At 39.1% G+C, this 14,082-nt stretch overlaps 1 long non-coding RNA gene across 5 annotated transcripts in view; it reads right to left on the bottom strand.

Annotated features, from left to right (window-relative positions):
• LOC104695361 overlaps nt 1-14,082 on the bottom strand; it is a 161,997-nt gene that overhangs the window by 113,455 nt on the left and 34,460 nt on the right. For 4 of the 5 annotated variants that reach the window (XR_005602529.1, XR_002047700.3, XR_002047702.3 and 1 more), the window contains exon 3: nt 10,517-10,552. The exons of the other annotated variant lie outside the window; for it this stretch is intronic. This is a non-coding gene — a long non-coding RNA (uncharacterized LOC104695361). The remainder of the gene's footprint in view (nt 1-10,516; nt 10,553-14,082) is intronic. 5 annotated transcript variants of the gene reach the window in all.

Here is a 14,082-nt window from a genome sequence, read left to right as displayed (position 1 = left end):
AAAAATGCATCAGTAGAGACTTTCCTCAAAATCAGTTGTCATCATCACTGTGACAAATCCTGCACTCTTCCAAACAACCCTTCTCAGCTAGTATGTACAGAAATCAGTTACCTATTCCAGGAAAGTGGAATAATCCTAAAAGATGGGGCAAGAACCCAACAACCAGACACTGCAATTACTCCCTTCTGGCTGTGAAGTCCCCTTACAAAGCCACACCTAGCTTTACTTGCAGCTCATTCTGTGTCTGTAGTGAAGCAAAGGGGAACAATTATACTATCTCAAATCATCATTATTGTTTCAATGATTGCATTAGCATTCTCAAAGCATAAACCGCCCACAAAACATTTGAGGCAGACATCTAATGATGGATTTTCCCAACAGAGAAAGCAATTCCTCTAAGCAATAAAACAGTCTGTGAGAAATCCTGCAGTCATAAATCTAGTATTTCTCATTACAAAATCTACATCAGCCAGGAAGTGATTACTTCTAAAATTACAAACGCTTGTGGGCAGAAATATTAGTGGGTTACCAATTGCCATTCTCATGAGTCATGAGAAAAGCAGTTCAAGTCATAATAGTCTTGTAAAAAATAAAATATCAAAAGAATTAATTGTCTTATTATAGACAGAAAGTTTAGGGCATCCACACAATAAGCATCTAGGCATCAAAATACAAAGGCCAGCATTAAGTTCCTGTCAAAACTTTCAAAGTTTACAAAATATCCAAGCAATATAGCTCTGCCAAAACTTTTCAACATATCTCCACAAAAGCAGTACCTAGACCCTTCAAACCTCTGCAGCATTTCCCACATGGGAGCATGTAATGTGCTGAAAGGAAAGAGAGGGAAGAGAGAGAACTGGGGAAGCATCCAGTGCCTTCCACTCCTGCACAACACGAGCAGTGACTTCAGTTCCTCAGGGGTAGGGCAGCACTGAACCCACATGGCTCCCACCTGTGTCAGGTGCTGGAGGCACTGGATGTGCAGCACTTGGGCAGGTCCCGTTCTAGGGCAGTGGAGAGAGGCAAGGGTGTAAGTGGGACCATGCATGAACAAGTTTTCCCCAGCTAGCTTGATGCTGAAACACATATATTATATCCCAGGACTTGTCAGGAAGCTCACATGACCCTCAGGATGAGGATAACTATCCCACAAAAAATACTTTGACATCTTTTTCTTGTTGCAGCCTTCTCTTTCCCGGGTGCTGCAACCTAGCAGCAACCTAAGGGGCTTTAAGGACCACTGGGATTGAACCAAACGCGTTTTATTAGAAAGAGCATGTCCTCCAACACCTTGCTTGGCAAGAGATGAATATTGCACATTCCTTGAGGAAAACTAAGATATTGCACAAGCACCTTAAACACAGGAGTGATCACACAGTGATCAGAAATAAAGTCAAGTCTGTTTAACTCATCTGGACTCATGCTTCACGTACATTAAGAAATGTTTCTAGTTTAACTGCAAAGAAAGGAGAGAAGAACCCTTTTCAAGCAGATATACTCAGCTGTAAAATACATTTCCACACAGCTAGTTGAACATAGGATGTTATATTGGTTTTGACTGCTCACAGAAATGGAGGGAAAGGGAAAACTAAAGGAAAGAGGAAATGGGGAAAAAGGGGCAAAGGGAACCACAGCTAAAAGCAAAGAACTGGGACAATATGTTCCCTCCACTTAACAAGGCAACTGCCCCAGTGACAGGCAGAAGACTAACCTTGAACAAGTCCCATGGCAGATGAGACTTTGCCACAGAGCACTGGCACCAGCCCCTGCTGTTAAGCTCAGCTATTTAGTTGGTAAGAGGCAATCCAGGAAGGAGGAAAGAGGCCACACGTCACTTCCTGAGCAGCAGCAGTGGAACAGTGATGCCAATTCACAGGCACAGGTGAGGGACAGGGCAGGCCAGGTGGGATACTCAAGCTGAAGACAAGGCAGGTCCCCAGCACAGCACAAGCCACTTTAAACCAACCAACAATTTAGAAATTGTTGTTCAGCATGCTGAATAACCAGGCTTTGAAACTGGCTGTTCTTCCTGGAGACTCTGGGGACTTGACTGAGACCAGCCTGAACACAGAGAGAGGTAGCCTTAGCTCACCACAGTCCTGTGAATACTTATATTACTGTTATTACAGTGTTCATTATTACTGCAAACCTGATCATTGGCTATCGTACTACTTGCCTTACACAGCACAGTGCAAAATTTATTACAAGCAAGGTAACAGGAGCAAAAAAGCCTGTAAATATATGCTTGCAAAAGAAGTTAAGTTTTATTACAAACAAAAATAAACTAAAAGAATAATTCACACAATTTATTATCTCATCTTTGCTGTAACCCATGCACTTCATTTTAACCATTCGGAGAGTAGCCTGATCACATATTCCATGTTTATGAGAAAATTATTTCTAAACTATTTTTATTCCTTACCATCAAATGAAAAAATATTCAACATGCTTATGCTTTCCGGCCTAATAATATATTTGAAATATATAGGGTTGTAAAATGATATCCCAGCATGGCATTAGCTTTTTGATCTTTGATATATTGGTGCCGCTTTAGTAGATGATAATTGTTTACCAGTCAAAATACTGGCCCAGTAAAAAACACACTTCAGGGCTCCCATAATGAGTTTTACCACTAAAGGGTAAATATTTATTTCCTGTCTATTTTCTATTTAACTATATAGGGAATTGCTCTTGTAGCTGGTCCTACATCCACCACTACCCATGGTGTCACTTGTTCGCAATTCATTACAGAAATGCATTTTTTGGAAAGAAAACTCAGAACAATGTTACCTAGAGATGGATAAAAATTAATATGAGTATTATGCATAAGTCAGCTTCAGGTCTCATATTTAAAAACCATCATCAGTCAGATTTAGTCTTATCTGGGTCTGAGGTCTACTGACCAGTACAAAGGGGCAAGTACGCTCATCCTTCCTGCTGGGAGAGACACTCTACTCGTTATGTGGTCAGCAACCTGAAGAACAGATAATCCAGATTCTGTTAAACTCCATATAAAATTTTTCCTTTTATTTCCTTACTACTCTTAGATAATTAGGAAACATATTTCATTACAACCCCAAACCAGAAAATTTCTATTTTTTACAGAGCAAGTGTATCTTCAGCAACAGCTAAGCTACTTTCCCTGCACTGTTTATCCAACAGGACATGACATCACCCATAATCAAGATCTGTGATCTCCACATGAAATTGCTTTCTGCCTCTTCTAAAAAGATACTTAAAGATGAAAAATTATTTTTGATATTAAAGTTAAAATACTTCATCTTGAAACTGTCAAAATGAAAACTTCCAATTTCCTGGATTGTTTATTAAAATCTCAAAATAGTTTCACTATTTTTCAAAGCCTGATCTGGCAGGGAAAGAACTGAGAAGCAAAACTGTTCACTAGATTAAACTATAACTCTCGTACATTCCCACTCCTTCCCCTCTCCAATTAAAAATAAAAATACATATAGTCTTGTATTTTTGGGGACACGCTTGCAATCATGTGGTGAAAACACTATTCCACTCCAAATCTTTCAGAATTCCTTTTGAATATTTTCATTACAGATTTTACTGAAGAATTGAAATTGATAATAAACTATTAAAATTAATTAGAGCAATTAGTAAAGATAGGGAAATTCAAAGAAGCATATTTTTCAGAGAACAAAGATCTATTTTCACACAATGAATTCTCCAACTAAGAGGCTGAACTAATATCAACAGCATCTGGCCCACTGCACAACTGGTCACTCTTCAGATTGCCGTCATAAGACCAAGTTGTGAAATTAATCTCTCACACCAAATTAAACCATGTACTTCAGCTGAGAGACTTCTTGTCATATGGTCAGAGCATGAATTCTGTGCCTACAGCACCTTTCAGTGTGGAAACTCACCCTCCAAGTGTCTTCCTGCAGGGTCCTGTCCTCCTACTTCAGGGCATAGTCTACACTTGGCATGCCAGTGCAATTTAAACACATGCTTCCTCCAAATTCTGCTAATGTTGCAAATCTGATTTATAAGCCATCTTTTTAGGAGGCATGTGAGAGAGGTGCACAAACAGGTGCTGCTGCTTTGGTTTCAAGGACGAAGCACAATTTACAGGTTGCTTTCAGATGGGCTTTTTCAGGGATCTGTGCTGAAGCTCATGAAACAAAAATGTCCTAAACAGTCTAGAAATAGAATGAATAGGGATATGAAAGTGCTTTCTGGAAATATTCCTTTCCTTACAACCCACAAAAACTTAGATACAATGAAACATTGCAACAGAAATTTACAAAACTAAGTAACTGGGTGCCAGATACAAAACCAGATTAAATTAAAAAAAAAAAAAAATGAAGCGATACACACGCAGCAGGAGACGTAGAAAGAGGGAAAGGATTTTCCATATATGTATATGCGTGTGTATATATATGTGTAGAGGGGTGTGTGTATATATATATATATATATATATATATATATATATGGATGTGGTTTGGGCCGATTGTCACCAACCAGAATAGAGGCTTTGGGGTTATACTGAATAACTGAACTGTCAAATTTTCAGGACTATTCCAAAATTTCTGTAGCAGTCAAAAAGTCACATTAGAAATTATTAGGAAAGGAGCAGAGAACAGAAAAGAAAATATCTTACCATATCTGCATAAAAATGTAATATTTGCTGCTTGAACTCTTTCGTGTACTTCCACTTTGACATGTACCTCAGCTAGAAGGTATAAGAGGAAAGGTAAAAGGTAGGAGACAAATTCTGTCTGCAATATGATGAGATAGATCACAATGCCTCAGCCAGGGCAAAGACAAGAGAAGTTATGATAGACATGTATTCAAAGGCAGGTGACAGAGACAGTGACAGGGAAATCACTGCTCACCATCTCTTCCAGCATAAGAACAAGGGTCAAAAAGAGTAACTGGTAATATCAAGAGATGTCACTTCATCCACTGAATAACTAAACTGAGGGAACTGTCTGCTAGGGAAATTAAGTGATAAAGATTTATCTAATTTGGTGAAGCATCTGGAGAAAATTTATCAAAAGCTGTTACATGTAAAGATGTCCTTCTGGCTGAGGAAGTCCTGAGCAAGTTACAAGACCCTCCCACAGGTCTTTGTGGGAGGATCTTATAACACATACCAGGGAAGTAATTGTACAATCTTGAAATGTTCTTTGCTATTTCTTAGGTATCATCTATTCCCAGACAAACAGACAAGGCCAGACATACCAGTTTTTTTGGTCACAACAGTATCTGGGCTTTTTTATACAACACTTTTAGTAATTACAAAACCTAATTTCAAAAATGTCCACTCTAGCTCACCCTTCCTCTGCATACAAGAATAAACAAAACCTTTCATTATAAAATCTGCTGCTGTCAGGCTGATGCTGTGACTTTGGGAAGTTCAACCTTCTTTGGAAAGGGAAGGCAAAGGACATCAGCAAAAAGAAAAGACTGCTAATCAGGAATGGATATGACAGGCTGGTAGAGCCCTGGTACCCTCACCACTCACAAGCTTCAAAAAGAAGGACTCAGATGGTCACAGCACAGTGCTTCACTGCAGCTCTTGGCATGGCTGTAGAGGAGCAGACTGGGGAGGAGTTGCTCTTTACAGGTGCTCTTTGAGGGAAGTTTTGCCAGGTTAGTTTAGATACTAACATTCACCAAAAGAAATGTATAAGTAGCCCAGTTGTTTTTGCTGAAAGGAAGAGGTGGGATATGAAATGGGCTGTTTGAGAACCAGCAGTGTATGAAATATCTATGGAAATACTTGAAAGCATACTATTTTGGTTTTACCTCAGATAACGTTTTCATTCTCTTTTTGAGTGTCTTGAACTCTAAAAATGAGGTACAGATATAAATTTTACTTGTCTGACAGTGAAAGCTTGAAAGCATTTTGGATCATGAGGGCATTTATACCTACTTTGATTTCTTTAAAAAAAAATTAAACTGTACTAGCTAGAGAGTGTGACAAAATAGATATATTAGTTGAAAAAAAATTTTGTCTTCCCTGATAAGACTACTCTTACAAAATTTTCCCAGTGAGAAATTTTAAAAACTGGCATGGGGTTGTTGGTTGGATTTTATTGCTAGTGAAATATACGTTGTTGTGTCATGCCATAAACAGAAAACTGAAGCACCCTTTTAAAATCCTCAGCACTCCTGACACTTCCGACAACCATTTCCATATTGGTTTTGGTCTTATCTGTTTCTAACAGACAGTCTCATGCCTTGGAAATCTGACCTGAAAGAAAAATTCAGCCCCAAGTATCTGCTGTCAATTGTGCAGAAAATAGGAGATGACAGCAAAGTCACTTCTGCATGCCAAATTACATCTCCTTCCAACATCTTCTAATGTCATTATTAGCACTCAAATACACTGTGTCAAAATGTGTCTGTATAGGGAGATGGACCAGGCAACATCAAGTCTATCTCTGAGTCAATATGACAAGCTGGTTTTGATTCAGGCTTCTGAACAGGGAGAGACTCTTAAGAAAAAATAGCTGCTCCATCGTGAAGGTTTGTTTACAAATACCGATATTATAATAGGCAGAAACAGTTAGGGGAAAAACTGTATTATGCAGTTTCATTAGATTTCTGGGATCAATAGTGTAATAGGAGTTAAAATTATCAGTGTGAGCCTTAGGGTCCACGTTCCAAATAGTCAATGGTACAATGTGAAGAGTTTCAACAAGACTATCTTCAGGAAGACTACGGTCTGCATCAGAGATAGCCTTAACAGGAAATACTCATTCTATAGCAACCACATAAATGTGAATTTAAGTGTACCAGATGGTTTTAGAACAGTATTCAAAGGACTGAAAAGGGAACTGCATCTGCAAAGATTAAATTTCAGTAATTTGTTCACGGTTTTATTTCTGACTAAATGCACCCAAATAAAAGTGAATACCCAAACACAAAAGGCACTTTACTGACAGAAAACAATTCCTGGAAGGTCAAAGTCTTTCCCTGTAGCACTGAGAAGAAAAAGGAGTGTATCATCTAAATATAGTGTCACTGCTTAACATGCAGCAAAAACAGTAGACACTACAGCTCCATACCCTTCATCTGTACAGCAAAGTTCAGAAGGTTAATAGAAGAAATTAAATGAACCACAATGAAAAAGGTTTGGAGTCTCATACACATGGGACTATTAAATAACCTAAAGACAAGAAAAGACTACTTAATTCCACTAAATAAATGGATATCGATAAACTTTACCTATTATAATTAGCAAGATTCTTCCTATTATTTCATCTTTATTATGACTTCTTAATATCCGTTTCATTTCACCCAAGGCCAGATGATTATTATTTGGTAGAGACAATAGAGTTCTGTACCTTCTCATTAAACTTGGATGAGTATTAAAAAAAAATGTTTAGGAATGTTTAAATACTTTGTGTTTGGTTCTTACTGAGCATGGGAAGTGGCTGCAAGCCATTTACACTTACCATCTGCAACAGAGGTGATCACGTTCTGCCTTCTGATCTGGGCTCACAGATCTGTGACTAGCACATGGTGTGTACTGAAAATGCTTAAAAAAAACCTACAATAATAACCAAAGTAGTACAAACCCTTCCACTCCTTAATAAGATTCAATCCTGTATAACAAGAGCAAGTTTGTCCAAATCTTAGCATTTTAATTTAACTTCTTAAAGCACAGGAAATTAACAATGATCAATGCATATTTTAATGCAAAAAGTATCTCATTATCTTTCCAGATGTGAATTTTACTTTTTCCTATGTTAATTGCAAGTATTTTTGAATTGAACTTCAGTATACAACTTTATCACAGATTTTAATCATCTCATTAGCATAAAATGTATACAATTTCTCATACCACAAAATGGTATAACAGAGAAGCATGGTATAATTTAATTTTCTGTGTATACACCGTATATATGATACGCCAACTTTTGCCAGCTACAGCAAAATGAACTCTTATCTGCTCAGCTCATTGCCAAATTAAGACTGTGCAAAAGACACAGATGTTTACTCATAACCTTTCTCCCTATTTCTTTTCCCAATTGCCTGCTTGTAAACAACAATTTATCTGAATGTTGCTTCCAATGTTTAAAGTTTTGACTGCTTGTCCCTTTCTATGAAAAAAGCACCCTGTTGGTTTATATGAAGGGATAAAGAGGCACAGTCCATTCCCCCAGCTCTGCCACCTCCCCTCTTAAGTCAGAAAAAATTGGTATTATTTTTAATCTCATCACAGAAGAATAAATCCAACCCAGCCTGCCTCCACACCAGCAGACTAGAAAAGAGAAGTGAATATCAAGCATATTTTGGGGTAGGAAGCAGGGGCAAAAGGCATAAGGACAAGCATTGGCTATGGTTACTGCCACTGTCTTGGCGTGACTTCACGATGTGTATCCCATATCAGTGCCCTTATGCCCAGAAATTAATTTTTGTGCCTTTCTGTGCCTTTAAACTGAGCCTGAGAGGGGGGAGGAAAAACGGAGCAAAACTTTTTCAAAGCAGTTTGCAGCTTCTTCAAGGTCACACAGAGATAGACACCTTTTTTTTTCAGCTGCGGCAGGAGAGCAAGAGGGAAGGGAAGTCCCCGGCTTGCTTTTCTTTCCAGCCAGCTTTCGGCAGGTTTTTTTCCCTCAGCTCCTTTTCCTCTGGAGAGTTGAACTTTTGTTTTCCTGGGACTTTGTTTTTTTCCTTTTCTCTCTGCTGGATGGTTTCAACATCAGAATACATTGGGAGGACTTTCCACCGAGGCCTTGGCCCTGGAGGTGGGCCCACCACCCCATCCCAGCTCCAAGGAGGGGGAGAGAGAGAGAGATCTGCAGAAGAACTCTGAAATTTTCCCAGGTTTCTCTCAGCAGAGCGAGAGGTTTTATTATTTATCATCATTATCCTTTTCCTGTGTGTTTGTTAAATAAATAGTTTTTATCTCTTTCACTTTCCTTCAAGGACAATTTGTTTTTTCCCGAACCTGGTGGGGGAGGAGTGGTTGTAGCCTGCCTTCTCTCAGAGGATATCTTTCTAGATTTGGCCAAACCGGAGCAGCCACTTTGCTAAGCCTTTGCAGGCTGTAAAATATTCAGGATAATCAATTAACTCTGAATTAAAAGAATAAGTTAGCTTAGCCTTGCTCCATACCTTCATCTGCCAACTGGTATATCTTATACATGAGTCTGCAGACTAGCATTCCTCCAACAGATGTATCAAAGATCAAAGATTCTTGCAAATCAACTGCAAGAAGATGGAGGTAATAAGAGAGGTCACCACTGTAGTCAAAGATGAATGCAACAAACAAAATATTGTTTTTAAAGCAGCTCTTTACAAAGACCAAGCAGGGGCTGGGCACTATTCACAATCAAAATGGCACAGCATCATAGGTCAAAAGGAAGTGATGGGGGCAGGCAGCATTGAATTTAGGAAGGAGAAATGGCAGAAGTTACTCAGTGGATGTCACTCACGAGTTTCTTGTGCCTCATGGTAGCGAGAACTTCAGCACCCTCTGACCTAGTTCAGCAGCTGCCTCCCTGTGGTCACAGCAGAGCAGAGCTGGGGTTTCAGTTGCTCTACTTTGGTTTCTTGACAGGGGGTGGAAGCGATTTTTATACCAGATGGACAAGTACAGGGAAATTGATGGTGGGGAGACACCAGGAAATTCAGTTCTAGCAGGGATGAAGTAACATATCCAACACAAGTCATCATTTGGCAGAGCCTCTACCCCAAATAACCCAATCTCTAAATAGATACAGGAGAAAAAGCTTTGTCAAGTACTTTTCAAATGCACTAATAAAGAGGCAGCCAAATTATTCTGTATTACTTTCTCTTCTATATTCCCAAAGACAGATAGAACTAAAAAAAAAAAAAAAATCCTAAAAAGTCTAAACCACATTATTTTCAGCCTATTAAGTATTTCCTGAAAGAGATAGGTAGTTGTCAGGGCCATACAGTTAATGCAGGGAATCAGCTGCATAAATTTTTTTATTTCTCAGAATGAGTTTCTAAGTAATGAATTAGATGAAACAGTCACCTTCTTCCCGTCTCTGCCAAGCAAATGGCAATAACAGTAGGAACCAGGAAAAAATGCGAACTTGAATAATCAGATAACTAAAATTGATTAAAGATTATAACAGTGTTCATAAAAATGTAACGTTTAACATCAGAATGCAACCTCCAGCCTCCTCCTGCACATGAAGAAACCAACAGCATGAGATGATGACATAGGATAATGTAAAAGGTGAGACAAAGGCACACGATGAGTAACTAAGCTACCACAGATGAACAGATCCACTATTTACCAAACATGTCTCCACACAAGTATCTTGACACTTAAGTCTGGCTTACAAATACCTCCTTTAGTCACAGCTTTAGTCACAATCTTTCTACAAATAACTTTACAATCCTATGCACAAGATGACAAACAGTGTTGGCATGGTCTGTGGACCAGAAGGTATGGACTGAAGAAACTTTAGTCACCAAGGCTTTTGCCTGCCTCCAAACTCAGTGACACATCAAACCAAGCACAGGAGGCAGCCACACCACATCATCCCCCCTTACCTGTCACTACCCAAATCCACTTTGTGACTGGATCACCTAACAAAATCGGAAAAAAAGAAAGAGAAACAGAAGTAAGGAAAAAGAACAGGAATTACCCACTATCTCTAAAAAACAGATCAAGTCTAGCAAGTAAATAATGAAGTCAAAGAAACCCATATGGGTACATATAATATAATACTTGATCTTCAAGTCACATGGATCTCTAATTTAATAAACCAATTGTAATGATACATAAGATATGTGCAAGCTTCCCTCAGCTGTACAGCAGAAGAAAGTTTCTAGTTCAAGGAATAATTAGATTTCCCTAAAATGATCTCATCAGTCCCTCCTGCACAGAAGAGCCAGGCCCACTCATGCCATAGTACACGAGCAAACATTCACAGAGGAAAAAAAGAGTGATACAACTTTCCCTTAGCATTCTTCACACCACAGATGGGCATGAAAATAGTCACCAAATAAAATTAGACAAATCACTTTTTTTGTGTGTGTGTTTAGATAAAACATAAAAGCAATCAATAACACTTTTCAGACCATTAAGTTTAATTGATGAGAACATCCATTAAAAGAGTCATTTCTGAACCTGTAGATATTAATTATTTTCTTTCAAACCCTATTACTCATTTTTATTACTTGAAGGCTATTGGGCACCCAGGAAAATGGCCATACTAATGCTCAATATTTTCTATTTACTTTCTGTTTTACAAAGTATCTTGCAAAGAGCCTCGAAGGTACCAGACAGATCTAACAGCAATGCAGTCATCATACACATCATCCCAGCACTGCCTACTCCTGGCTAACAAATGGGTTTGGCCTTTTACTGACCATAATCAAAGCGCAACTTTAGAGGCTTTACATAAGTTACCTGGAATATCAGAGATAATATAAAGGTCCTATAAGCATTCAGAATCTATCTAGCCTAATTTTTCCATATCAGCTATCTTTTTGCACAAGCTCTTATAGAAATAACATACTTTTAATGAAAGCTAACTTTATTTGAAACATTCCAGAGGATGTTGTGTTTGCTTTTGGTTGGTTTGGTTTTTAAAAATAAAACTTCAATTTCACTTTAGAAGATACAAGATTCTGACTTCTACCTCATGGTAGAAAGACTCATGCGAGACAAAATTATACAGCCACAGTTACAAAGAAACCAGGTTCATGGGTATCCTCACATTTCAAAATCAGGCAAGTCAGTCAGACCCAGGCTCTGAAAAGAACCCTAAATTCAATCTATTTCTATTTATTTTTCCAGAGAAAAGCCATATTCTAACAGGCAGAAAAGTTTATAGACTTACTGTTGATAATTTGCCTAGGAGTTGTAAAGATACTCACATTAATAAAAGAAACAGCAGTCTCTGTATCAAACTTATAACTAGTAAAGTCAATTTTGCTTTAACTATTTGCTCAATCATGTGGTCTTGGGACCCACACATAACGTTATAAAAAAAAAAATCACATCACTGCCTAAGGGAGAAAAGGGCAGAAAATTACTTCAGCAAAAGTGAATGAAAAGCACACTTTCTAGCTAAAAACTCATATATTTGTGGTCAATATTTAAAAGTATTTGTGTAGCAATATTTGTGCAATTAAGTTTATGCACACTGCACCATAGCTCCCAATGAATCAACACAAATAGCTATTTCATTTGCAACAGTTTGATTTCTGAAAAGAACATAAAATTAGCTACAATAAAGTTGGCTGGTATTTGGGATTTTTTTTTTTTTAAAGTCATTTAAGGAAGAAACAAGTAGGATGTATACTTCTCTCAAGTTTGCAGGACCAGTAGCACAAATTTTTATTTTCTTTCTCCATTTGTTAGTTAATTAACATATGCACAGAGGACGAAAAGACTAACTAAAGACCTATTCCCACTTTATGCTCTCTTCCCTTCCCAAACTTCAGAATCAAAAAGATATGGCAATAATGGCATTAATTTCATCAACAGTCCCCTTGTTCAGGGGCTGCATGACTTGGTGTGAACGGTTGTACATTCAGTTTTTCTACCATCCACTTAACCTGTGCTAATTTAAAGGTCTCTTCCAACCTTGAGGACTGTGATTCTAAGATCATCCAGTCTGACCATCAGTCCAGCTCTATGCTGTAACCACTAAACTGAGTTGTATTACCCAGTGTCAGATGCCTTAAACACCTCCGGAGTGGTGACTCCACCACCTCCCTGGGCAACCTATTCCAAAGCCTGACTACCCCAACAGTGAAAAAAATTTTCCTTTATCTAATCTGAATCTCCCATCTCATCTTAAGGCCATTTCCTCTGGTCTTTTCACTGCGGGCACCAGCCCCCACCTCACTCCAACCTCATTTCATGTCATTGTAGAGAGTGATGAAGTCCCCTGAGCCTCTTCTCCTGAAGACTAAAGCCCAGCTCCCTCAGCTATTTCCCATCAGACAAGTTTTCTAGACCATTCATGAGCCTTGTTGCGCTTTGCTGGACATGTTCCAGTATCTCCAAATCCTCTTTAAAGTGAGGGGCCCAGAACTGGACACAGAACTTGAGGCACGGCCTCACCAGTGCAGAGTACAGTGGGGTGATCACTGCCCTGGTCCTGCTGGCTACATTATTCTTGATCCAGGACAGCATGCCATTGGCCTTCCTGGCCACCTGGGCATACTGCTGGCTCATATTGAGTTGTCTGTCAACCAGCACCCACAAATCCCTTTCTACCAAACAGCTCTTCATTTCTTTGATGAACTTTGAAGTGAAAGCAGCTCACTGTATTGTCAGAAAGCCAGTGAGTGGTGTGCACTCTATCTCCTGTATTCACACATCCAAAACACCCTCACAGCATGGCACTGTGTACGGACTTTCTTTCTCCACAGTGGCATTGGCTTTTCCCCAAGATTTTAGAATCAGAGATTAGTTTGGGTTGAAAGGGATCTAAAAAGGTCATTTAGTTCAACCATTTTGCAATGAGCAGGGACAGCTTCAACTAGATCAAGTTGCTTGGAGCCCTGTCCAACCCGAATTTGAATGTTACCAGGAATGGGGGATCTACCATTGCTCTGGACAACGTGTTCCTGTGTTGCACCAATCCCGGTAAAAAAAAAAATATTCTTATATCTAGTCTCAGTCAACCCTCTGCTAATTTAAAACCATTACCCCTTGTCCTATTGCTACAGTCCCTGCTATAAAGTCTGTGCCCCTCTTTCTTATAAGGCCCCAGTGAGTACAAGAATGTTGCTATGAGGTCTCCCCAGAGCCTTCACTTCCAGGCTGAACAATCCCAACTCTCCCAGCCTGTGTTCATAAAGGAGGTACTCCAGCTCTCTGATCAGCCTCGCGACCTGTCCTGGGTCACAGTGTATTCTATTACCATCCTCATGAGCTGTTGAAACCAGGTGGGGCAGTGTTTCCCTGCCTCCTCCCTCTGGACTATCTTTCTGCTAATGAGACTAATCAACAGTTGGCCTCATGACTCATCATCCCATTGTGAGATGCTCCACCCAGAAGGAGGAACCAAGCATCCCATCGTGGATATAATCTGAGATTCTGAACACCACAGACACCCTTTCCACTGGATTCCCAGAGGACAGGAGCTACACAGCCA

Source organism: Corvus cornix, chromosome 8, assembly GCF_000738735.6.
Source record: "Corvus cornix cornix isolate S_Up_H32 chromosome 8, ASM73873v5, whole genome shotgun sequence".
Lineage (NCBI taxonomy): Eukaryota > Metazoa > Chordata > Aves > Passeriformes > Corvidae > Corvus > Corvus cornix.
This window is presented reverse-complemented; position numbering and strand designations above follow the sequence as displayed.